Source organism: Catharus ustulatus, chromosome 5, assembly GCF_009819885.2.
Source record: "Catharus ustulatus isolate bCatUst1 chromosome 5, bCatUst1.pri.v2, whole genome shotgun sequence".
In the NCBI taxonomy this organism is placed as follows: domain Eukaryota; kingdom Metazoa; phylum Chordata; class Aves; order Passeriformes; family Turdidae; genus Catharus; species Catharus ustulatus.
In genome coordinates, this window is record NC_046225.1 from 47,346,485 (window position 1) to 47,373,618 (window position 27,134).

At 40.4% G+C, this 27,134-nt stretch overlaps 1 protein-coding gene across 3 annotated transcripts in view; it reads right to left on the reverse strand.

Annotated features, from left to right (window-relative positions):
- The window catches only part of CRACD (capping protein inhibiting regulator of actin dynamics), a 133,320-nt gene extending 109,208 nt beyond the window's left edge, over positions 1–24,112 (reverse strand). For all 3 annotated transcript variants that reach the window (XM_033059661.2, XM_033059660.2, XM_033059659.2), the window contains exon 1: positions 23,813–24,112. The gene's annotated coding sequence lies outside the window, so the exon portion shown is untranslated. The remainder of the gene's footprint in view (positions 1–23,812) is intronic.
- Positions 24,113–27,134: the final 3,022 nt, after the last annotated feature.

Consider the following 27,134-nt stretch of genomic DNA (forward strand, 5'->3'; position numbering starts at 1 on the left):
TTCATAATTCTTACAAAGACAAATTTCCCTAATAAACAGAAAATAATCTTCTTTTTCTAATCCAACAGACTAAAGTACAACACAGCATTTGTTTAAATAAAGGATTTCCTACATGGCACTGTTTGTGTGTGCAAGAATATAGTGCAATGATAAAAGGCAAAGGAGAGCCAAGAATAAGATACAATACTTCTGCTGCATGTTTGTTTCCTTTAAGCAAGTTTTAAAGCTTTTATAAATTTTCAGTGGCTTACTGTGCTGGAAGAGCATCATTATGGCACTTTGATTTATAAAATAGGAAAACCCAAAACCACTCCTTTAAGGATTTGTTGAGGTTGTTCCATCATGCTTTCAAAAATCTTTTATATGCACAGATAGTGTTATCCAGAGTTAGTACCTCCTAGCATCTTACAAGCATAAGTAAAAGCAAAAAGTTTTTTCAAGAACAGTTCCAGATTTGGAAATAAACATAATCTAAGTGCAGATACTGCCTCTTAATTAAACTTATGGAAGACTTTATTGAAAATTCTTCCCCAGCAGAGATGTGAACTCTGATGAAAACATCACTGCTTATGGAAAGGGAGGCACAGCAATATGCAACAATATTTAGCAAGGGAATCTGAAAGTATATGAAAAGTGTGGTCTGGAAAAAGACGCTCATAGCCTGATGGAACCACTGGCTGCCTAATGCCTTGTGTGACTCTTATTTTTATGTTATTCTCCCTCATTTTCACTGATAGTTGTGCGGATAAAAGTATTCGTGATGAAATATTCCTACCCACGATAATATATTAAGGACACATTACTTATCACTTACATAACACCAGGATTATTTTTTCAAAAGAGGATTGTGTAATACAAAGGATTACCATTCTTCAAAACACAAAGTATATGCAGAGCAACAGCAGTTAGAGGCAGACATATCAAATGCTCCTTCTGCCTGAAGTACCATTAATATGTCATTTTAACACAGCACTGATTAACCTGGGACTAAAGTACACAAGGCAATTGCTATGAAAGGCTGAAAATCTACTTGTTCTGCTAATAAATGCTTAAATTATATCAATAATAATAAATGAATGAAACATTTAAACTGTTAGAGTCTTTAGAATTGCCATTGATGTCACTCAATATTTTGCTGTGGAAATGCAGTTTGATTAATAAAAAAATATAAATTTACCTCTCCCATAAGATTGTGGGTGGTTATTTCAACATCCTTCCTCTCCTCTGGGGCATTGGCAGCTCTGTGCCCGTGGCTTGCTGGAATTTCAGCAATTTCAGCTGACAGAGAGCGTTACAGTGAACAAGGCTTTATAACCTCTCTGAATTCTTCCACTTTCTAGCAAAAGCTTTGCGCTCACCCACCTTTATTTTTGTCACAGTTGCTAGGATGCCTTGGCGACAGACACCAGAAATATCTATGATTTGGAGACAAAGCTGGAGGCAGGTGTAATCCACACCAGACCAAAAGGAGGGCAGGAGGCTCCTGCCAACAATCACTTCACCAGCAGAGATTCCTTGCAGCAGCAAAAGCCCTACCTGGGATAGAGCAAATCCACTTGCCTCCATCTCAGCCCCTGCATCTCACCTGCCTCACAAGGGACACAAGGAACAGGTCCAGCCTCCCACCACTGGGGAGGAAAGAAAAGTGCCTGTCAACTTGGTCACCCACCTCAGCCAACAGCACTGGATACACCCTGCAGGATTTTCCCCTCCTTGCTCTTGGTCACCCTACTGAAGTAGCAAAAATAGATCCTGGATCTTTATTGCTCAGGGCTGTGCTAGCTTCAACTGCAAAATCTGCCTCCTGCATGAGGTGTTACAAGCAGTCTTTACAGAGGACCAGAGCTGGCCAGAATAGCTTCCAAAGACCCCAGTGATGTTTCCTTTGTGAAGCTCATGCAGATGCTGGCAGAGATTGTGCTAGAAACAAAGCACAAATGATGTATGCACTTGTTTTAAAAGCTCACACAAAGAGTGCTTTTTCTTTTAAATGTTACTCATAGACTTGTGCATTTTAAAAGTCAATCACAATCAGGCAATTATTTAGAATAAAATATATTTTTTTCTGGGTGATAAATGAAAATAGTTTCATTAAGTATTAAGCATCTGTTTTGAAGGAACTGCCCCTTATTTACATAAAATCTGTGTGTCATTCTACAAAATGAATGCTTTCTCTGCTAACAGTGTTGTGGAGGAAGATATTTGTTGCATTGAATTCATACAAACAACCTTACTTTCTTCCCTTTCTCACTGAAAGAAGTTTTATTGCCAGACTGACTGTAGTAGGAAAATTACAATGTAATGCTACACCATAGTTAAAAATCCTTTTGGCCTCTAATGTTAGACAGAAAAATTGTTCTGAGAATAAAAGAACAGATGCTGACAGCCATAGCAATTCTCGATGCTCGTGCCAGGAAGCCATATTTTTTTGAAAAGGCTATTCATAATGTGAATAGTGCTTCATGTGAAGAGAACTCTATTATACAAGACAGTATATATTTCTAGCTAAAGAGATTTCCCCCTCCAACACACCCATTGATTTTTTTCCCTTTATCCAGATTTACTTGTTTTACATCCTCTTTTTGTTACATTAGCTGCTTCAGTGCTCGGAACATTTCTTGTTTACACATTTTGCCTAAAACAACACTAAGCAGTCCTTAATATAAATGGGGAAATGTATTAGCATTGTATAAGAATCAAAAAAAAAAAAAAAAAAAAAAAAAAAAAAGTAGTAAACCTTTAGAAGAAAAAATTCTAATAAATCTGACCTATATATTCTTTTACGAGTTAGTTTTCCCCTAAGGGCATCCACTGTTGCTGACCCCTCCATGCTCTCAAACAGAAGCATCAGTTGTAGTGCTAGTGTAGACAAACCTCTGGAGCCTTGGCATTGTTTTCAATCGTGATGTCCAGACTAGACAGCAATGACAAAAATATCAGATTTTCCCAATCTACAAAAAACCCCAAACATTGCCAGGTACCTTCTCATTAGAAGGAGCATCCTGCACTCTGTGCAAAGTAGGACCTTACTCTATTGCCAAGTTATGCCAGCTGTACCTTGGACACAGAGAGCATTCCTCCTGCCCATGTCAGTGCTGTCTATGCTCCCGCAGCAGAAGCAACCTTTCCAACTTCTGGCACCATCCATACCCTGGCAACAGGCTGCTGCAGGTCAGAGAGCACAGAGGTGGCAGCCCTGTGAAGTTCCCCACCCAGACAGCAGAAGGATGTTCATCACCTTGGTGAAAAGAATAGGGAACATCCTAATTACACTCACGGAAAATACACTCACTGCCACCCTCTATTGCCATCAGCTCCAAAGCAGCTGCAAATGTTTCCCAGAAAACCTTGCAGCTGCACCTGCAAGATTCCACTCCTGTGTGAGAGTGCTGCGGGAGACTCATGACTAAAATAATCACTGAAAGAGTTTCAATGTATAAGGAACAAACAACTTATTAAGGGTTGAATAATGGCAGCTGAGACAGAATTAAAATATGTATTTAAAAGAAAGTAGTGTCATGTTTAGGTGACATTTTCAAAAAGGCTTACATATAGGAACCGAGCTGAACTGTACAGGATATTAAAAATTCACACACAAATTCTCTCTTTCATCTTCTCCAGTAACTCTACATTTCCTTCTTTACTTCCACACAACATTTCTCTCTAGCAGTTACTACAAATCTTTTGACACATATAATGAAAATTATAGGATTAGATTTTACATCACAATATGCAGAAAAGAAAAAACATCTTTAAAACTAAAGTTTGGAACCTAATGTTCTAAATAACCGTTGGTCAACAGGCTGCCGATTTAACCCAAAATGTATCCACACACTGGGTTCATATCTTCTACTTTCTGAGTTTAAAAAATCGTTAGAAAATTTAGAATGCACAGAAAAACCTAACTAAATATTTGTTTCTCTAAATCTGCTGAAGATTTCTATCCTACTCCTTTAAATACACAGAATGACTTATTAGAAGGATTTTCCCTGACAGAAGAAAAGTTCATGAACATTTACCACGCTGAAATCAAGCCAGCAAAAAGCCCAGAAACACATATCTGGTTCATGATAAATGACTTCTGTTTCATACAAGGTGACAATTATACGAAGTGGGCATGAGGACATTCCCTATTCTCTGTCACACAAGCATGCATTTTTTACTAAATTCTGAGACATCATGTTCACTGCAAAACAGACAGCATGCTTTCTTTTTCAAAAGTTCTTTTGTGAAAAAGTAGCCTATTAGTCTGCACTTGAAATGTAGCATTTTACCAGAAAAAAAAAAAAAAGCCCATCAAAAATCATCTCTCATTTATCTGGATAGAAAATTAACAATGTTGGTAAATTGTTGAGTAAGGCTGATAATCTTTTAGAAAGCTCAGGCAAATAAAAGGTTTAAACAACCTAGTTGCCCACCAAGGACAAAAAAATCATTTTTATATGGCACGTTTTTGATGCCTGTACTGATATGCTACCCAAGCCTGCAGTCCATACAAGTGGCATTGTGACTTTGTCCTTGGGGTGACAGAATGCATTTGTTTAGATTCTACCTTGTCCTGCAGCACAGTCTCGTGCCCCAGAATGGCTTGATTTAGTCTGTTTTCTAGCACAGCACAATAGCTGCTTTCAACAACAAAACTGTTTTCTGACATTATATTTTGTTAACTCTGTTTGCAAAGAGCCAACTTGAAATGATTGCTGTGGATGGAAAGCACAAATGGATGGAAAGGGTAAACTGGGTCTGCTTGACAGCCAGCACTCCAAATTTTGTAGTGTGTCACATTTAATCTGTAGTGTGCATAGCAAATCACTTAAACACAAAAAATGTCATCTAAAACCAGTAATGGCCTATGATGCAAGTTACAAAGTGTGCTGGTTGTCCCCACAGTTTTGAAAGCTTTTCAAACCTGAAACAGACAGCTTCTGTGACTTATTTGTCATCTAGCACCATTTTCTTTTCATACCTTTGTCTTATTCATTACATACTTTAGATGGTTGCCTTGGGCATTAAAAAGTAGAAACGGGGTGTTTCAGTAGACCAGCAATGCTGGACACACAGTATCTGTGAAAACATACTCCATAGGACACAGCTTCACTAATCCATTGAACCATTCCAAACCTTTTCAGAGCAGACAGAGATCTTCAGAAATCAAGCTGAAGCATAGATATTTGAATGAATCTTTGAATGCCAGGAAATCTTTGAGTGAAAAATAAATAAATCACTGTTATTACCCATGAGAATCCAATGCAAAGGCTCACTGACCCTTAACATATGGCAGGATACTGTATTGGCAGGAAAATATACCTGACTTGCTATGAAGATACGAAGAGGGGATGTCAGTTTCTGCACAGAAATTACTGAGAGGAATTAATTTTCAAAAATTTTGCTCTCCTGAGTTTAAGGCTTAAAGCTGATGCTCCAAGTTTTCTGCGTTAATCTAGATTTGCTTAGTCAACTCATGAATCCTTTGGCAAGACGAGAACAATTTCTAGGAAATTGGTTTCTTTTTTGCTTCCTCTTCACAGAGACAAAGTCAGCTTAAAGTCAGCATAGCTCAGATGATTTCTTGCTCCCAGGCACATCACTGAGACCTCCTTTTTTGTTTTAGAAAATAAATTTAACATGTGGCTTGGACTGTCATAACTAAGGCATTGCTTCTTGTAAGTCCTAGCAAGGAGCAGATCCCTGTTCGTCTACAAACCCAGAAATGTTGTCTGAGTCTAGCCTTGTTATCTCCTGTACTGACCAGAGAAGGCTGTTGTTTTACTGGTCTGGCCCAGTGCAGTTCCAGGCTCCCTGCTATCACTGGCTGTGCCGGCAGACTGGACACTACCAGAACAAACATGTCATGCGTATAAAACATGGGCATGCACACACACACAAATGTACAGCCTAAGATGAAGAACACCTCCAGGATCCTCTCTGCTTTTATGTATGTCTTCAAGAGAAATTTAACTCCAGTTATACACCACCAACAGATCACTTTGAGGAGCTGAGAAGCACAAAGTCATTAAACAATGTAATCAAATTGCTGAGTTGCCAGATGAGGCAGTACAAATGTTGCTGCATATATTTTCACAGATAATCAAGCAGAAGAACCATTATTAACTGCTTGGTCTAAAACTACACGTGCATAAAAGCCAAAACTACAAAAAAGTCTTTTGACTTTAGCCTGGTTCTGCATTTGCCAGTGCTTGGTCATGACCTGCCTGATATTCCTCATCTGTTGACTTAATACCATGAGTCATTTGCCATCCCCCACTGGGCATTAAATCACTTGTATTACTTTTCTTGAATGTACACATAGATAAGCTTTGTCTGCAAGAGAAGGAAAAAAACAGGATAAATAGTGTATGTACTTTAAATTTTATGCAGCCTAGATCAGTTACAAAACAACTTCAACTATAAAAAAAACCCCAGAAATAAAAAAAATATTCATTATATTTTTCAATTTAATCAGCTTTAAAATACCTTCTCAGATCAAACTGTCACCCTCTTTTCTGAAAGCTTTTTTATGAAACAGGAGAAGGTAGATCTGGGTGAGCATTATTCTTCAGCAATCAGTACGTGCAGAAAAAAAATGCACCATTTGCCTGAAAGAGCAGGCCTATTTCATGTGAAAACCATTTCACTTTTCCTCTTTTTTTTTAATAAGAATTTGGCTTTTGCAAGAAGCCCACTGCTATCCCGCTAATGAGGAAAAAATCAATATAATCTTCCTGGTTACATTAATAGTGAGGAAAAAAGGGTAATGTTCAGAAAATAGCTCTTTATGCCCACACACACATAAGCACAGGAGACTCCAGCACTGGTGAATCCTAGAGTTCCATAATATTCTGTGTTTTCTAATGCATTGGAAACCTCTTTTCTCAATTCCAGATGTCAGCAACCTCCACAATTACTCGTCCTTACTCCAGTACCTTAATCCCAGGCTCTTGTCCGTGGGAGATCTGCCAGCTGAGAGTAAGCAGAGCACTGCCTTCCAAAAGTAAGCAAGGAGAGGAGCATGCCTTTCAGTAATCAGGCACACAGTATGACCAGATCCCACTGCCAATGAGTTGTCCATGGCTTTCAGTCCAGACAGGGCTTGGGGCAAAAAGGACATACGCAGTCCTAAAGTGCTCCTAAAAGTAAATGGTTGGGTTAAGCTTTCCATGCAAGAGGAAGGAATGGCGTTTTGCAATGAATATGAACCTGCATACAAACCTCAAAGCCAACTCCAATAACTCAGAGAGGGCCAGCAGATGAGAAGAGATTGAGACCAGGAAGTTGGAGGGCCTGGCTGCAGGACACAAAGCATCCCTCACACTGCCTCAGATGCCTATCCAGGCATCAGACAAGCAGAGAAAGGTTCTCTGTTTTTGATAGATCAGTACAGTCCATTGTGTTTGCTGTACTTCCTCTGCAGAATAAAGGTCTTCAATCAGAAGTGTTTTAATTGGACAGTGTGAATGGCAGTTCACCCACAGTTTCTCAATGGACCCAACACTTCTGATCATTAGCATCCCTAATTAATTATCATATTCCCTTTGCTAGCAGTGAAAACGTAATTTATATTGTGGGGGAAAATATTTCTATATTGTTTCTTATTTTTCATTATGACAATAACTGGCATGACACTATGGCTATATTCAACTGTTCATAATTAAAAACAGACACAGATGTAGGAAGAAGATGCACAGAGCAAAAAACCATCTGTTACTTTTGAGAAAAAGGGGGTAAAATCTGATTAGGTACAGTCTACTTGATTTTTAATGTAGCTTATCAACCTTGTCAGAAAAGATTTTCTTGTATTAAAAAAGAAAGAGAGCTTTGAGCGACAGATGCACCTAAACAGATGTGTATATATATTTATAAAATATATGTATTTATATATATACACACCCATGTCTTTTACAAGACACAGGAATTATGTAGGTGATCAGGAAAGTATTTGCAGAAAGCAATGTTAACTAGTGCCTTTGTTGGACAGGTCTATTATACCTTATCTTGACAATTGTCTTAGACTACTAAAGCCAAGCCTGTGTCCTAAATACTGTATGTGACCTAAGAATGCTCTTTATGTTCTTCAGCTATGAAAACAATCTGTAAAGAACTCATTGTAAATGGCTTTATGAATGGATCTATAACATCATAGTAAGAAATATTAAGATGTGAATTTAGTAGTCCTTTAACGTACTTTAGAATTTGTAAAGAAAAAATATTATTCTCTATATTCTGTGTTATTTTCTACATATACTCTACACATAGATTTTCTCTATTCTAATGTCTCTCTAGCAGACATTAGAATTTATAGAGAATTTTTTTTTTCTAAAGCAAAATATTCTTCCCTAGCAATCTGCTACCTGATATACTAGTCATATGACATAATAATATCTGATACAATAGTTATCTGATGTAATAATCAAGGTCAGGTTGGACAGGACTATGAGCAGCCTGGTTTAGTGGAAGGTGTCCCTGCCCATGGTGGGGAATTGGATGGATCCTGGATGGCAGGAACTGGATGATCCTCAAGGTCCCTTTCAACCCAAACCATTCTATGATTCTATGATCACAGTGTGCTGGAGTTAGAAGTGTCAAATCATTGTAGCATGTATTAATTACAACTATAATCTGTTTGAATATTAAAAAGTCAGTGTATTAAGTATGGTATTCATGCATTAAGCAATATCTGAGCAAAAATGCAGCAATAGAGAGAAAATCAATGGGGTAGATTTGCCTTAGGCACTACTTTATCACACCCTCTCTCAAAGTGTTTTCACGTGAAGCAAAAGAACAAATAACTTACATAGTGAAAATATTTCATTTCATACCGTGAACCGGTTTTGCATTCCTCCTCTAGATGTGCTACATAGAAAACAAAGAAAAAATATCCCCTTTGTAAAGAGATGTGTATTTCTATTGGCCTTGCTATTTACTGTGAAGTCTGCTGTGAGGCACACTGTTTATTTACACGCTAAAACACTAGGAAAAACCTGAGTTTCACTGTCAGTCCCAGGGTTTCCTCCATTAGAAAATAATTTGGGTTTAGACCAACCCATCTCCCCAGGCACAGAACAGATGTACACATTGTAAATAGAAAATACTAATGAATAAGTTTGGATGGCAGAATTAATGACTGTTGACGAACATTAGTTCTTTAAATATTTAGAAAATTAAGAATATTTTGCAAGGCAAATGAGGGATATTTATTTGTCTCATTCTAAATTAATTTTTTAAAAAAGGTTGACTATTATGACACTGGAATCCCAGGGGAGATGCAAAATATTAGTGCAGCTTGTAGGAGATAAAAGGAAAACAATAATACCAATTATTTTTTGAGAAAAGTTCATGTCAAATAAGACCAAACTGTATGAAAACTTAAAGAATGAGACCATACATATAGCATACTGGTAAGATCTTAGGCATTCCCTCATCAGAAAAAGGGAAAAGAATAAAGTAGGCACAAGTTACAAGAATAACAGCAGCTCAGAAAAAGAACAAAAGTACCATGGTCAGTCAGGTGGAGACAAGTTTGGCTGACAAGGAAGCAAATCTGTGTGCAGCACAGTGCTGCTTCTCCTTTTAATCTTTTACAAACTTACCAGAGCGTTTTGTGGGGAGGACAAAAGCTGCTGACCTGTGGGGCCATCCCAGCAGAGGCATTCCCTCACTGCCTTCTCATCAGCAGGGACCAGGCCACTGGGCCAGCAGATGCCTATGCCAGGACTGGGGGGCTGTGCAAGGACAGAAAGGTGTCCTGTACTTTACATTTTTATCAGAATTGTTGCCATTTAAGAAAGCTGTCATGTCATTTATTGTTCACTTAGTCATTTTGCCCACATGTAAAAGAAATAGACCATTTATCAGGGGAATCCAGATTCAGCAACACAGACCAAGAGCTTACCTCAAGAATTACCTCAAGTGGCAAACTGCTGTTTAAAGACCAGTCTCTGTGCTTTCGTGCTGCTTTCTCCCCAGTCTGACCACACACACCAAATTATATGGCTATCAACTGAATGAAAAGCCAGCATACTTCTTTATCTGTGGGAATGATGAAGGACCAAACAGACACAAAATTTATAGTCTCTTTCTTGTACATCACCTTGTGCAAGTGAGGTTGTCTTGCCTATTTTTTAAACCTACTAAGCAGCTGCAAGTTAATCTATTTGCTTCTGACATTATTTTAATATCACTGATCAAGCAGCCTTCCGGATCTTGGCAGCGGTTAAAAAGCCCAACAAAAAATACCTAGGAGCCAGACCTCTGTCCAAGCACAAAATCTCTCTCTAACTAGTTCATGGGCTCTTGACAAGGATTAAAATGAAGGGACAAAGTTACTGCCACCTTCACCCACATCTAGGATCCACAAATGGAAGCTGTTGTACTTCACACCAGTAACAGCCCTGGTAGAAGATTTATGCAAAAGTAACAAAGAGTAAGACACTACACTTTCCTGAAGCTCAAAGCCATAAGATATTCATTTTTCTACTAAATCTGAAAACTCACAAAATGCAGTTGCTTAAACCTATGGATTCATCACCTATGGATTCACCACGTAAGTATTTCACTGTATTGGAGACATTTCACTCCTGTTCTAAAAACCTTCATCAAGAGCTGACTACCACACACCTGCAGCTGTTTGCAGCTATCTGTATCTGCTTCCTGCTTCACAGGGGATCTCTGGTAGTGTTTAACAGAAATAGCAAAGGTAAACATCTCTGGAATGTTTTTGAGGGCAATCTTTGAACAGTAAAAGAGGAAAAGAACTCACTTTCTTCAGTTACCAGTTCCAGAAGATTACAGAGTGCCAGCACATGGCATAATCAGCCTGTATTTTCCTGATTTAAATGACCCAATGAAAAGCCTGGGAACAGCTACTGAGGTTTTAATGCCTCTCCTTTTTTACTGAAACAGACTTCTTCCCATCCCCATATACCAAGAGGTCAAAAAAAATTAGATGTTTCTTGAAGAAATTAATGTCTTCTTACCTCTCTAGGAAAAGTCTGACATTAGTTACCTTCTTACCCATCTCATGGTAACCACTACATGATTCTGATCAATGTAGCTTATTACTTACCATGCAGCACCACTAAGTATTTTTTATTTATTTTTCATATTATAAATTATTGCAAGTTTAAGGCTTACTTATTGACATTTTATAAGTTGCTTATTAAAATTTGATAACTCATTATAACAATGAGCTTTTTCTGCAACTTTGTAATTTAGTTTAGAAAAAAAGAACAAGCTGCCTTTTTTCCTGCTGATTGAGACCAAGAATGCAAGGTCCTACAAATGTAACTAATGAGGCCTTAAAAAAACTACGGTTGCACTCAGGAAAGGGCATAAAACAGGTATCCAAATGTCATCACTGTTTGCAGACTGATAGGTTAGCAACAACTTCCGAGCTTCAAATCACAGGAGAGAGCTGAAGCTTGTAAGTGACAGGAGAACAAAGAGTAATTGCAATTAATCGTGAGCAGAGCAAAGCTGGCAGCCCGGTCCCCGCAGGCAGGGGGAGCAGAGGCAGAATTCAGCACGAGCTCCAGCCATGGAGCACAGAAACCAGGGCAAACACACACAAAGTAGCACATGTGAAGGTCACCAGATAACAGTCTGATTAAACACAGCCAGAGCCCTGCCCAGCACGAGCCCCCAAGCAGCCTTGTCTTGCCACCATTTGTAGGTTTGCTTGTGATGGCACTGCTGTTTATTCCTTTAAATTTTGACACCAGCCACCTTCCCTGCTGGATCAAATCTCTCAGATGTGATACCACCAATGCTCAAGACACAACAATGAACATGTACATAGAAGAGTAACTCATGTTCCCCAGGGGCCGAGCTGACTCCAGCACCTCCTCACAGACCTCACTTTTGAGGTGTGTAATAGAAACACACACTCCTCCTGCCTTTTTCCTCAAGCAAATCTGGCACCTCTCCAGTGAGCATGCAGTGAAACCTTGCATACACTGCTTCTGCTCCCATGCTGGCATGCACTTCTCCCTGCTGAAATCCCTTCTCCCAGCACTGGCAGTGCAGTGAGGTTGCTCTTTAAGCAGGTGCTGAAAGGCTGATATTTACACAAGGACTGTAGAAATGAGATTAAGCAGGCTAGTGCTGGTCTATAAAATTATGACGCATTAAGTGGTTTCCCTAATCTGTTGTTTGGGAATAAAAATTACAGTAATTTCATGACTATAAGGCACACCCTTTTGACTAAAATGTTGATCAAAACCCAGAAGTGTGCCTTATAATCCAGTGGGCCTTACAGTCGTGAAATTACTGTAATTCTATTACATGTTACATTCTATTCAACAACATACTCGTGAATTTATGTATACATTCATCTTTACTGTGTTACATTTTAATAAATGCATTATTCTATAATTCAGTATCTTCTAACAGTTAGAACTGCAGATGTAGAACCAACTTTTACAAAACTACTCTTAGTGCCAGAATTCTGTCTGCACTTGTATCTTTTTTTAAGATAAAAAGAAAGAAAAACAAAAAAGCAGTATTCTTAGGGAGTGGGAGTTATTGTTCATTTGGAAGGGAGGATTGAAGGGAATTAAGATGATTCACAAAATGACAAAAAATAAAGCCAAGACAAAGCATTTCCTAAAGTGTTTCCCCTATTATCCCCATTTTCCTTCTGTTTCGTTGTGAATCAAGCAATTTCATTGTCTGAAAATGCTGAATTTATAGAACTCTAAAGCTTTAAATTGCAAACTCAATATCTTATCCTAAACCATACAGCACTGCAAAGGTGAAATGAAGAGATTCCCTCATATTCACTTAGAGTTACCTAGTTATTTTTCAAAGAAACCCCTTATTTTAACATTTTGTTTTAAGAAAAGATCCTAAATGTCTCAGTTTAGGTATTTAGAGCATCAACTGCCTTTCAAAAGTAAGAATATTCATTATTTGGCTAACTCATTCTGAGTTTTGAAGTCTTTTGACAGGACAAGAGGACACATCCTTAAGCCATGCAAGGTTGGATATCGGTAAGAATTTTTTCTCTCAAACAGTCATCAAGGATTAGAATGGGCTGCCCAGGGAGGAAGTGGAGTCACTGTCCCTGGAAGTGTTCAACATACAACTGAACGTGACACTTAGTGGCACAATGTAGTTGACAAGCCAGTCAGCTTGGGTGTTCGGTGAAAGGTTGGACTCAAGGTCATTTCCAACTTTAATAATTCTATGATTCTGTGGCCCAAATAAAGCAAATTCGTTAGAGGAAGAGTAAAGTGAATTATAGGCAGCAGCTATAAGACATCTTTTTTGCATGCTCTGCCCAAAAAAAGCAAAACACTGCACAAATGTATCCAATGGCATACAAGCATACACAATATTGCACTCAAAACATAAATTATTATTATTATTATTATTATTATTATTATTATTATTATTATTATTATTAATGAGATAAGAATGAACAGGTTAGAGAACTGAATAACTGAAGCTGACTTAATGGGCAGTTAGGCAACATTTTTTCTTCTTTTTTAGAAACAAAGGCTTGATTTACTGCAGCCATGCTCTGCTCTGCAGACCAAATGATTCATTTCCGAATAAACCTTTCTGGTGCAGTCAGTATTGTATCATCAGAACGCCACAGGCAGACTCTAGCCATGCAGATCTAGTCACAGTCCTACAGTATAAAAATACTTTGAATTTATGGAACATATCTTCCTCTCTATAGGAAACAAATATTAAATTATGCTAATTATTAAAGCTCTCCAACTAAAGCAGGGTCAAACTTGAGAATAACACCTTCTAACAGCTACATAACATGAAAAGGCAACAGTGCTACTAGTGTAGGGAACTTGCATTAGTAGTTTACACATGGTAAAAGTAATGAATGAAAATTTGTTAAAACTGCACCATAGTCACAATCATAATCAACAGCAGTCCATAGCACCATCTGTAAAGAACTGATTGAAAATACATAACAGTTGTTGCTTGGGCTTTGGTGGGTTTACTGCTGGATACCTGGGACTCTGTGATGCATTAGAGAGTTCTGCTTTTCTTGCCATGGGCAATAAAGTTTTGCATAAACAAATGCACATGACAAATTTGATATGCAGTTTAGTTGTGTGCCTGGGCAAAACTGAGTCTGGTCCCAGGGAGAAATGGGGTTAGACACCTGTGGTCAGTTGTGCCCATGCCACAAATGAGTGGCAACACAAGAGTGTAAATCTTAGAGTGTCAATGATTCCCAAAGTCCAAAATTGGTCAGTGAGACAGACTGGGCATGGGGCCAAAAAAACCTCAAAGGGAAAGGTTAACACTGCAGAGCACACTGGAGACAAGGAGGATGTTTTTGACCCACTGGACAAAAGTAAAGCCACATAGGAGATTATAGCAAAAATATGGTCACTAATATTTAGTGTCCAATTTAAAATATCTATTGCTTTTTTGAGACTACTTAATGCTATGTAGTTATTGACACAAAACAAAACTGTTAACTGCAGTCAGTTATGATGTTCAGTGATTCTATTAATTGGATTCTATTAAAATTAGCTAAATGAGGCACATATGAAGTGAAGGACATAGAATTTAGGACCGTGTGAACAGGTTAGTTCAAGGGATGCAGGGGTCCACAGAAAATCCATGGAGATGGAAAGTCACTCCAGCAACAGCTGGAGCTTTCTTCAAGGTATATAGCCTCATATGCATATTCATGTATATATCAGAGACTCATAGAATGGCTTGGGTAGAAAAGGACATTACAGATAATTTATTTCCAGCCCCTCTGCCATGGGCAGAGGCCTTTCACCAGACCAGGTTGCTCAGAGACCCATCCAAACTGACCTCGAACGCCTCCAGGGAAGGGGCATCCACAGATTCTCTGGGCAACCTGTCCCAATGCCTCACCATCCTCATAGTAAAGATTGTTTTTCTAATATCTAATTTAAACATGCTCTCGGTTTGAAGCTATTCCCCTTTTTCCTATTACTACATGTTCTTGTAAGAAGTCCGTCTCCATCTTTCTTGTAGGCTTCCTTCAGGTGGTGGAAAGCCACACTTAGCTCTCCCCAAAGCCACCTCTTCTCCAGGATGAACAATCTCAATTCTCTCAGCCTTTCCTTCCTGAGGTGCTCCCTCCCTTTACTCATCTTGGTGGCCCTCCTCTAACAGGTCCATGTCCTTCCTGTGCTTGGGGACCCCAGAGCTGGATGCTCCAGCTCCAGTGTTCCCGCTGGGGTCTCACCAAAACAGAGCAGAGGGGCAGAATCTCCTCCCCCTGCTGCTGCCCAAACTGCTCTGGACGCAGCCCAGGACACATTTGGCTTTCTGGGCTGTGACTGCACATGGCTGGGCCATGTCCAACCTCTCCTCCACCAATACACCCCTAAGTCCCTGCTTTTGGTCTGTTCATCCACAGTCTGTGTTGATACCCAGGGGTTTTGCTGACCCAGGTGCAGCACCTTGCACTTGGGTGTGTTAAATTGCATGAGATTCCCATCAGACCCCTTGGAATGTCCTGGTGCCTTTGGATTGCATCGTATCCTCCAGGCGTGTCAACAACACCACTAAGCTTGGTGTCGTTTGCTAACTTGCTGAGACTGCATTCAATCCTATTGTCTCTATCATTAATGAAGACAATAAATAGCTCTGGTTCCAGTATGGACCGCTGAGGGTCACCACTGGTCACTGATGTCCATCAGTGGATGAAATAGTCCAACACATTCCTTATTCATCTGGCACTCCCCCCATCAAATCCATCTCTTCCCAGTCTAGTTCATGTTGTGAGGGATCATGTCAAAGTCTTTACAGAAGTCCAGATATGTAAACAAACCTTTCAGCAAAAAAACCCCTTTGACTGCAGTAGAAGTGAAGGTTGTAGGAGACCAGAGGAATGACTGACTGGCTCAAAACAGCTGGGAAGTGCTGGAGGGACAGGGTGAGTTCTGTGTATGTGGAACCATGTGCTGCTCCACACCCCGACCCCACTGAGCCTTAGTCAGCCTCTGATCTGGTCCCAAATAGAACCTGACCTCATGATCTCTGGTGAGCCCCAAAATGATGCCAGCCACCTCCAGGAAACACTACAGCACAGGCCTAGGGGAAGTCTAGTGTGTCAGAGCAGAAAAAAGGACAGAAACACCTGTGATGAGTTGGCACACTCCACTGGATCCTAGGGCAGTGATTATATACTTCTTTTATTTCTTCTAAAAATATACTGGAAACCAGACTAAAAAATTCCAGTCAATGCCTTAGTAAGTGCCTTGTTGTGTCTGGATAAGTCATAATTCACCAAGTTAAAATTTGCTAAGTGTGTAAAGTGCCTTACTTTGTCTGCATGTTGTTTTAAAATTTGCCAAGTACATTATTCTACCCGCAAGTTCTAAAATTTGCAAGTAAAAATATGTTGTCAAATTCCCTGGGAATTTTGCGCTTTCTCCCATGAGTGAATCAAACTACCTTCCACAAAACCTGCTGAGTGGGCCAGGGCATTACAAAGGTGTTTCCTCAAACCAGACAAGCTGCAATTTGTAAATAAGCACGCTGCAGATAAAACGCAATCTAGCAGCTAAGGCCACTGTCACAGTTCTGCTTGGCATACAGAAGGATTCAACACCTTGTCAGAGTTACAAACGGGTCTTCAGCTTCTCTTTCACTCTGACAATGTAGAGTAGTCCCACAAAAACACCTGGGCTGAGGAAGAATTTCTTCAGTGACCCTTCTGGCTCACAGCCCATCTGCCTCTGATGTAACCTCTGTCTGGAAAGGCTCCTGAAGTGTGCCAGGAATGGGGAACTTTAAGGCATTGGGAATCTATCCTTTAACTGCTGGAAAGGGTGTTCCAGCAGGCAGGTGTGTGAGGGGATGTAAAGAATGGAGCCTTCACTTCACATCTGAAGTGCTCCAAATCTTACTTACATTGTTTTTTTTCCTGGCCTCCCATCCAAGGAAACACAATAACCCAAAGCATACGGTTTGTCAGATATCAGGTGTTGGTATCAGGCTACCAGATCCCAGTAACTCGTGACAGTGTTCAGCAGGCTGTGTGGGTGGCTGAAAGATTAATCTACTTGCCAGAAAAAACACAGCAGGGCTCTTTAGTACAGCCCACCCTTGTGCTGTCAACAGGGGATGTTGGAACAGGGTGCTTGGGAAGAACATCAAAACCCACATGTATGAGCTGAGGGTGTCTGTCCTTCCTCCAAACATGAGCAGCAGATGAAGCAGTGACTGCCAAAGCTTCAGGGCTGAGAGCAGTATGGCACTGCTCATCATCCCAGCCCCCAGATGGGCCAGCGTAGGCTACTGCAAAATATCTACCAAGCTTGGAACAGGATGCGGAAAGGACAAAAAATTCAGCTTGCTTTTTTCTTTTTTTTTTTCAGCAACTTACAACTCAGACAGCTCTGTGAAGTTCTAGCATTTCCTTTATTTCACTTGCAAATTTGTCAATCTCAAAAAAAAAAAAAACAAACAAAAAACCAAGTAAACCAAAATAAATTGAAAAATCCTTCTTTTGCATCTTTTGTTTTGCTCACCCACGTAAGACCAGTATGGTCCAGAATAGTCTCCCTATTCCCAGAACTGCTCTTTGGAGTAACAGGTGGTCATTTCCCATTCGAAAGGATAAGGAATCATTTATGATGGGTCTCCAAAATCACGAATGCTAGGATAGAATTTTGGCCTCCCAGCTAAGATTTAGAAGACAATGTAATCTTAAGAAGAAAGACTCTGCAATTTTCTTCCAGTTTTTAATTATTTCTGTCCCATAGTCTCCAACATAACTTTCTCAGTCATTAATTTCATCTCCTTTGGTTATTTGTTGTCTTCTTACTTTGTCAATCCCACTTTTCAATTGACAAGACTTCTGGTATACTGGAGTCTCTGCCAGTAACCCAACTTCTCACCTACTTGTTCACTCTGTACCCTACTCTTTCCCAAGTCCCAGTCATCTGTCTCCCCTTCACATTAATCATGTCCCATGCTCATGTACTGTCCTGCCAGCCCAGTTCCTTGTGAAATCTCTACCTGTGCTCTCCAAACCTGCTCTTCCCTATGTCAGCTGGGATCATTCACTCATAAGCCAAATATTCTCAAACTTTTAGTTGTTTTCATTCCACTCCTCTGGATACTCTCCAATTCATACACATTTTTGTTGAAGTGTGTAGCCTCCCTGGACACGGTGTTACAATTGAGGAGGACTTCTGTCTTCCAGGCTGTTGCCCTGTCTTATGTATCACCATACAATGTTTGTTTTTATTGCTGCAGCAACTTGAGTAATCTACCATAAATCACAGCTCTTCCAAAGAATTACTGCCCAATCCCTTCCTTATACAGTTCATAACTACAACGTCTTTGTCCTGTTGAAAATCTTTATATTAATTCTGTCTCCAGCATAGTTACAGTCCCACTTCAATTGCTACTGTGGATATAGCAAGTACCCTGAGGTCGCTGTTGAAAATACTCTGTAGCACTGGGTGTTCAATAAACATGTAATCTCTCATTTTATTTGCTAAAATTCTCACAGGTATGTGAAAACTACAGTGTTGGCAGTGTATGAAAACAACAATATTTTGTAGACTTTCTATTTTAACTTTATTTGTAGACTAGTATTTTGTAGACTTAGGACAGAAAATTTGGGCAGACTGTCATGAAGACAGTAAAAATGAAGGTTGGACAAAAGGACACTGCTTTAGCAGGATCTGGAGCCTAGCTAAGAAACAGAACAGTGCCGTGTTTCTGAACTATCTTAGGATATTTTCGCAAGGCAAAACAACTCGTCTAATTCTCAACTAATTAATTAAAATAAAAATTAACATGAGTCACAAACACGTGTGATGAGCTGCAGACCACATGGCTAAAATTTGCCAAAGTTATAAGCAACAGGAAAGAGGTTCTACAGCATGGAAGGCAGTTCAGTTTTGTTGGCAGATGAATCCACTCAACCCAACTCTCTCACACATGTGCCAGCAGATACCCAAAACTCATACAGATTCACAGGGCTTTCCATCACTATTTTTTTCATCTGGTCCAAACTGTTCCACAGATCACTGTAATTGTACCTTTTTCCTTTTTTTTTTTCCTGTGCTGAAGTTTCAAATGCCGCTTTCTTAAAAGCCACAGAGAAAGACAGCATGTTACTTTGAAGAAAATCAACTTTCTTTGAAGAGCAACATGAAAGTCAGAATTTTGTACGGTTCATTTCACTTCAATTCTTTTCATCACACTCCCTCCACATTTCAGCTTAACAGTAAACATAATCTTTAACGTGCAGCATCCTCCTACAGAAGCCTTACCACGAGTCACTAGACTGAACTGCTTCATGAAACTGCCCAAGTCTGACAGTTGACGTTCAAAACGTGCTGAGTAATGAAAGAGATGGTCAAGCATGCCAGCAAAATGCACAGCACTTTGTACTCCCAAACACTACAATGTGAGGAAAGTTTTTACTTATTTCGATAATTTTCTTACTGCTTTTCTTAAGGCAATAATGGAGAAGAAAATAAAGCTTTCACATGTGTTAGCATTAAAACAATAAGCCGTTTCAAAGCACTGTTGGGATGTGAATTACAGTAATTTCACGATTATAAGCCGCACTGAGTATAAGCCGCACTTCTGGGTTTCAGCAACTTTTTGGTTTTTTGTCCATATATAAGCCACACCTGATTATAAGCCGCACGTTACAATACAGAGTGTGATAAAAGGTATCTATTCTATCACCATCTGTTGAGGGTGGGGAGAGTGATTCTTATCTCAATGGCAGATAATCTGCTAATGGGCCATCCATTGAAACCAGGCAGGGCATTGTTCTTTATCTTTTCACAACCCATCCTTCCTCCAGCGAGTCATTTTCTGCTCATGGCCCATTGAGTCCCACTGTGTGACTGATAAAATTACTGCATCCCATTGGAAGTTGCTCCAGCCAGGGGAAAGAGCCCAACATTTCTTACCAAGATAAAAACAGAGGCTTTGGGACACTAAGGGAGCCCCTTTCTCCACTGGACTCCAGTGGAAAACCGGATTTCTCCACATCACCACTGGACCTCTGGAGGGAAACTGCACCTTGTACAGGAGCACTGCTCCAGCTGAGCCACATCTGTCACTGCAGGAGGATGCAGCCACCATGGAATGGGACTGCTGCCAACACCATGCCTGACAGGGTGTCAGGTTGTACTCTGACTTTGTCAGGGTTTGGAGTTTGTTTCTTTGGAGTACTGTATTTCTATTTTGATTTCCCTAGGAAAGAACTCTTATTCCTAATTCCCATATTTTTGCCTGAAAGCCCCTTGATTTCCAAATTATGATAATTTGGAGAGAGGAGGTTTATATTCTCCATTTAAAAGAGAAGCTCCTGCCTTTCTCAGCAGACACTTGTCCTCCAAACTAAAACAGCAACTTTTTGTTCTTTGTCCATATATAAGCCGCACCTGATTATAAGCCGCACTTTGGGTTCAGACCAAAATTTTAGTCAAAATGGTGCGGCTTATAATAGTGAAATTACTGTAAATGAACTAAAATAATATGCATGTGATAGTATTTTCTTAAATGGCTTCGTTAGAGTCATTAAACTTGTACTCCTGTAATTTGGTACACAGCACACATATACAGAGAAGAAACTGAACTATATTTAAAAATGTATTGATGTACTTTACACATTTGTAGTGGCATCTGAATCAGTTTCTCTCAATGTGTGGCAAAACAGCACTGTAAGCCACTTAGCCAGGATAATATGCAGCAAGATCTCTACATTTTTCTTCCCACCAAACTTAATTACCAAATCACTGTGATTTGGCTCATGTGATGCACCAGTCTTGAACAGCATTAATTAAAAAGTATTTGTTACAAGTAAATTTTATTTCTTTGTAAGGTTTCACCAATATAAGTGAAAATGCTGAATGTGAAGCAAGGGTAAATGCTGTATGCTTCTGACAAAATGTATTTTAGCTCTTAAAGAGAGAAGTAGTGTGATGCAGAGAATCAAAAGGAGTGAAAGCTCCTTCAAGAAATGATAGGAAACAGTAAGTGTAAGATCTACAATTCAACTGATTGTTCCCTAAAGGCAAAACTCATGGAGTCTCCACGGAAACAAACACAATTTTTATCCATCACTAGCTAATTTAAATAACAGATAAGAAAAGAAATTTGGCCCCTTCAGTAGAAGCAGTAAAGTAATCAAAGTTAGCCCTATAACTTTAGGTTGCCTTCTATCATACTACTTAACACCAATTAATTCTATTTTACAGTGCACTTTATACAGCCTTATTATATCTTGTCAATTTATTATATCAATTCAAATAATGGGCTCAATGACAACATGCAGATGTTTAGAGCATCTCAACATTTAGAGCATCTCAATATTTACATCATGTTGATGGCAGCTATTATGCAACTATATTTCCCTGAGTTTGTTGCTTCCAAAGAAATTGACTGTACTTTTCCAACAAGCCAATAGTAGGCTTGATCATTTTTGCCATGATTCTCTTATTTGGGCCTTTATGGAATAAAGACTGCATTGATTTTATCGAAAGGGAAAAACACTCCCTCTCAATCAGAGTCTGCAATTTTCAAATATGAATAATTCAGAATATGAAAACAAAATCTTGTCTCTTGGCTTGTGAGGACAAAAAGTCAAAACATAGTCATTCAACCTTACACTGTTTATGAAGAATTCTGTTTGTGTTGGATTTCATTCTAAAACAACAACCAAATATTCATATTCATAAATTCATCATCACATTTCATTCAACACTTATTATGCCATGTATTTCTTATTTAAAAAGAGCTTACCTGACACATCTATAACAGAAATCTTGAAATAACTCTAAACTACATTAGTCACAGACAAATCCATTTTCAGTGACTGAGATACCTGGCAAAACGCTATTCAGAGTGACTAAGAGCCAAAGCAGAAGAAACAGCAAAAGTTATTTTTATTGCTGTAATCAGAAGTGTGAAATCAAAACGGTTGCTTTTTATATCTATATTTAAAGTTAAATACTATTGCCAAACAATATTTTAATAATCAATAAATTTTGTTAAGGTTTTAAGGAACTGTATGTTAAAAAAAGAAAAAAAAGAAAAAAAATTTTACCAAATGTCTTTCCATTTCACATGGGCTACTACCTGCATAACTTCACAAAACAACAGACCAAAATAAGGAACAAACTAAGGACAGGAAAAGAAAAAGTCAATGTCTTAGCACAGGACCCAGCAAGCCATTCATACTTCAGACCAACTGTGTTTGCTACCAGTGCTCTTCAAAAAATTCTGTTATGTAGTATATAAATAAAAAATAATATTTGCTTGTAAGTGTGAAATGATTCTCTCTAAAATGCAGGGTGACCCAAATGGGTATTTGAAAATGCCCCTTAATTCTAGAACAGGGTGCACTAGACAAATTTTCCCATTTTTGGAGAGAAATAGATTAATACCAACCAGCAGAAACCTCTTTGCTATGTACTACATTTACCAATAAATATTTCCAATGTAATTCTTGCAATTATCCAACTGAAGCACAAATAAATACACAAATCACTTTCATATAAAATTTCCATACACTTCATAGTGTTCAATTCAAGCTAATTGTTGCAATGAACTATTCAAATGCAAACACAACCTCGGATCTGATAAACTCAAAGCAGCCAAGAAAGAGTTTAATTTGTCTGTTTGATGGATTTCTGACCTGGATTCAAACCAGCCAAAGTAAGTAAGAACTGCTAACTACTGTAGCATCAATGGCTTTTTTAAAGAAACTCGTGATAACATTTACGCCCATTGATTAATGTTTTGGTGTAGTTACAAAACTTAGCTGTCTGTGCAAGGCGCAATTAGATTTATTTCAGTGATGGGAATTTACTGAGCATGCATTACTAAATACCAAATAAAAGTTAGTTCTGGCTCGAATTTATCATCTTTAATCTGCTAAAACAAGTTACTGCTATCAGCTATCTTAAATAACCCAGAGTCTAAGAAAAGAGCTCTTTTCATACAATGCCGTTTAAGGTATGTACAGAAAATGTGCTTGGGAGGGTAACAAATTATATTATCTATGTATCTATTATCGACAGAATATCTATTATAAGGCCTGTGGTTGCAAATTACTGTTCCCTTTCTCCATGGTCCCATCCCCCCAACAGCAGATCATTTTCAGTGCCATTATTGTCAAGCATATTAAATTTTCAGGATGCACAGTTGTGGTTTCCAGGTCTCTATTTACTCCTTGAACTGTGTTTTAACTGGGCATTTTTACACCCCAAATGGCAGAGCAGAGGCATAATAGCATTTTACATTCTACAGCTACAGAGAACCAGATTTGTGACAGAGGCAATACCAGCAAAATTAATTAAAACCCCCCAAACCGCCATTCACTAAAAATCAGGCGGTGACACAGAAAAGATGCGCGTTACACACATTTCTGTCGCTGATACAGACGTTTCCTAGCTGAGGTGATGGCGTGACTGAGGAGCTGGATTTCCCATGTGAAATGGTGTTTGTTACCCCTGGCTTACCTGCTCCAGCAGCTGGGAAAGGCTGAGACAGAGAGAGCGCAGCCCGCTCCTTACGGCGGCACTCCGTGACAAATGGCTCACGGGAGCCTGAACAAAGCGATGCTGCTCTAGAGAGGCATCGCAGGGAACAAAGTCATCTCTTTGACAGATCCTGCTTTTTTTCAGTGAAGCTGAAACAATACAGGACTCCCCGGGAAAACGCTAACAAAGGGGAACCAAGAAGGAATCGGAGAGAGCCAGCCCAGCCATTGAATTCCGCGGCAGCGGTGAAGTGACACCTTCTGAAAATCACCCGCACGCCTCCTTACACCTTCCACCGAACAAAGGCAGCCCAGCAGCAGCAGGGAGCTACTTACGGGGGGTGTTTCTGGCCGTCCTCCCGGCGCAGCTCCGGCCCCTGGGCTGCTCGCCGCTGGAGTCGCCGAGCCACAGGGCACATGTGGCACAGCCCGGGCAGCACAAAGCGGCGGGGACAGCCCCGCACGGCCCCGCAGAGAGTGCTCCCGGAGCGGTGGGGCCGGGATGCGGAGCCCCGCGGGAGGCAGCGGAGCTCCGGTCTGCGGCGAGGCTCCCTCCCGCTGCCGGCACCGCAGCGGCCCTGGCGCGGGGGAAAGGGGTGCGGCGCCGGGTCCTACCTGCGCTCCCTCTCCCTGCTGCCAGAAGGAAGCGCTGGTGGCTGCTGCGGGCGCGGTGCCGCCCAGCCCAGCCCGTCGGATGCCGCCCCACGGCAGCGCGGCCGCCGCCGCTCACGGGCGCCCCGCAGCGCTGCGCCCGCATCCCTGCCCGCATCCCTGCCTGCATCCCTGCCCGCATCCCTGCTCGCATCCTTGCCTGTATCCCTGCCCGCACCACTTCCCGCATCCCTTACCGCATCCCTGCCTGCATCCCTTCCCGCATCCCTTCCCGCATCCCTGCCCGCATCCCTGCCTGCATCCCTGCCTGCGCCCCGTGGTGAGCGGCGCTGGGCCCCTGGCGTTGGCAAGCACGGGGTAAAGCTGCGTTTATCTGCACTCACCTGACCCAGCGCCGTTGCACTGCCCGAGGAGAGGTCCGCAGCTCCAGACACAGCGTGCTCTGAACTCCCTTTTGTTCTCTTCTGAAGTCTGAACCCAGCACCCAGCCCGTGCTATAGCTAGGCAAATACTTATCCCCATAATTTACTAAAAAATAGGAGGAACTGCAAGAAACAAAACCAAAACCAACTGTGCCCCAATACAGAAGCTCAGATATCAGCTTCTCTTCTTTCTCATAGCCTTAAATTCGATGCTTGTATCTACTCTTCTGGGGCCCCACTCTTCCAATTCAGCTGTCTACTGGAAGATTTTACCAGTGCTGGACACCTGATTCCTGAGTTTCCCAGGGAGAACATGGTAAAAGCACATGCTGCACTTAGTTCTATCCAGACTCTTCCACTTTTGGAACCAAAATTGATCAGTCATTCATGATCCTCCACACTGATAAAGATGTGTTTTGTCAGCCAGATTCAGATGGTACCTGGAGAAAAAGGCCTTGCAAATTTAGATTTTGTCTGCTCCTTAATCTTTTGGCCCAGTCAGAAGTGGTCCTTCTGATACTCTAAAAAGGAAATGGATCTGTAAGACCCATGCTGGGCTGGACCAAAGAGCTATCTTACCAGGTATTTTTTGTCTCTAACTGTGCCCAATACCAGAGGTTTTAAAGGAGGAATACAAGTTTAGGTGGGCATTAACAGATATTCTCCCACTCCTTAGTGAGCTCAGTGAATTCCTGTGTCAAAGTGATATTTGTGAAAAAAACTAGTCTGTGACTCTGAAATAAACACTAATTGCTAGAAATCACTTTTTCACCTGCCATCTTCTAGAGATGACTAGCACAAGCCCTGGCAGGTGCAATCTCTTCCCTGTTCAGTACCATTACAACTAAAGCCACAGTCTACAGGGCAGTGATAATTTAGAAGTTTAAGCTCAGACACCAGGTCTATTTAGGTGGTTGTTAAGTACGTTGACTGCTACCTTTAACATTAGGTATTGCATATATACATATGAATTTATATCCAAATTATACAGATACAAAGCGCCTTGGTTACCAGAGCTGAATTTTGTATCACTCCTCCAAAAGATTCAGGGGTTTTGCTGTGTTTGGCTTTATTGCTCTCTGCAGCACTTACACGTTTTTAAGAGGTAAAATTGGGTAATAGAGATTGAAAACTTCAAAAGTAGCCACCAGGAAAGAGGTGAATCCAGCTTTTGCCAGTTCCTTCAGATTGCTCAAATTGCTCAGACTTTTGTTGGCAAAATACAAGCTTTTCACTTTCCTGGAGCAAGAAATAAGTAAAAATGTTTTGGGTTTTTTTTCTCAAGAACCGATAATTTCTGGAAAGCGATGCAATCACAGATCTCAGCAGCAAAATGATGAATGAGCTTCAGGCATGCATAGCTTTATTAGCAAGTATTTTACTTTGAGTTTAGTGTATCTAATTATAGAAATACTAAAAATCTAGAATTTCTGTGGAGAAACCTGAACCTTTCCAGGACCTGCCATGGTAGCTGGGAAAGACCCAGGTCCACTAGGTGGCACAAAGACACCATGTAAAAGCCAGCAAAAAGCTGGGAGCGCCTTCACTTCCATTACACATCTTTATGTATTTATGCAAAGTAAGTGGGTACAGATAAATTGCAGACATATCTATAGTCCAGCAACCCACACATGTCTTTTCAAATAAAAACAAGTTCAAATGTCAGCATGCTCCTTTGGACTAGAAACTCAGTGAAAATCTCTCTGAAGAGCAGTATCTGCTCCTGCAGACCTTGACTGACTCACAGCTGAGCAACCATGCTGAAACTCCTTTCTGTGTTTGCATTCAGGAAAGTACAGCCATCCCTGCCCAGGAGTATTTAAACAGAGAAGCTACTGATAATCTAATTTTCCTCCCCTTTCCTCCACTTGCCATCATGCCATTCTAAGTTTAATTTAATTTAATTCCTGTGTCATCACCTTGAAATGGTAAAGGACACACCACTGACAACACCGGTGGGGCAGCTCTGCTTGCATGATGTTGAGCTTGCAGCACACAGGTGGGAGAAGCAACCACCATGATAAATTCCAAAACTCACTCAAGCTCTAACATAGATATAACTAATATCAAGACAAAACAATGGCAATTATTTTTGTACTTGCAATTTTTAAAATGTCAGTGATAATTAGGGTCAATGTCACCACAGCTGGATAAGCACTGATCACACTGTGGGGAATTGTAGGAAAGTTTCCCACAGCCTCAGGACTGTTGCCCTTTTGAAGGCCGCTAGTCCTACAAACCCTTGCTCAAAACAGGGTCACCTAGAGGAGGCTGTCCAGGACTGTTCCCAAGTGGGTTTTGAATACCTCTGGGGAGGAGACTCCGCAACTTCACTAGGTATCCTGTTGCACTGTTTGATCACCCTCATGGGGAAAAAAGATCTTATGTTTCAGTTGAATTCCCTGTATTTCAGTTGGTGCTCACTGTCTTGTACCTCCCCTGGATACAACCAAGAGGAGATTGTCTCAGAAGTTTTACTCCCACTCCCACCCACAGTTACACATGGAAATGCTCCCCCCTCTTGAGCCTCTCTTCTCAAGGCTCAACACCCCCAGCTTGCTCAGACTGTCCTCATGTGAGATGCTCCGATCTCTTAATGATCTTTGGGCTCTTTGCTGCACTTT